We start from the raw sequence: 676 nt of genomic DNA on the forward strand, positions 1-676 counted from the left end.
AACTCACTTTGTAGACCAGGCTGGCCTCGAACTCAGAAATCCGCCTGCCTCTGCCTCCCGAGTGCTGGGATTAAAGGCGTGCGCCACCACGCCCGGCACTTTACAGTTTTTACAGTAAACTTCAATGACTCGCAACTACACTTCTGCTGGATCAATAATTTGGTCATGTACAACAGAGTTCTTTCCTCTGCCAAACATAATGAATCAATATTTGATTTATGAGATAAATACTTCAAGTTTGGTTAAAGCAACAACAACTAAGTATTCAACAGAAATGCAAAGTAGGGTGGCAGGTTCTGAAAGTTTTCTAACTTTTTCCCACAATACTGAGTTAGGCAACATTCAAAACACTTCCTTCTTTTAACTTTAAAATTTGAAATAACTTCTCTATATTGATAGTACGATTGGCTGTTTTCCGGGCAGGGAGTTCACACTATTTTTTTTTTGACATGTAATTGGGATAAAGCAAGTGTTTAAAGAGGCTGCTGAAATCATCCCACCAAGCAATGCTCTATGGAGCTAGTTTTTATTTAAGTGATGCCAAAAATCACATGAGAAATATGCTCTGTGTGTTTGAACTGTGGGGCAGAAGCAGTGATAGCAAATATCCTTGTGTTTGACTCTGAAGGGAGAAAGTTGAATCTCAAGATAAACTTACTTTAGATAGCCCTAATAC

The sequence above is a fragment of the Mus caroli genome, chromosome 10 (assembly GCF_900094665.2).
Source record: "Mus caroli chromosome 10, CAROLI_EIJ_v1.1, whole genome shotgun sequence".
In the NCBI taxonomy this organism is placed as follows: Eukaryota; Metazoa; Chordata; class Mammalia; order Rodentia; family Muridae; genus Mus; species Mus caroli.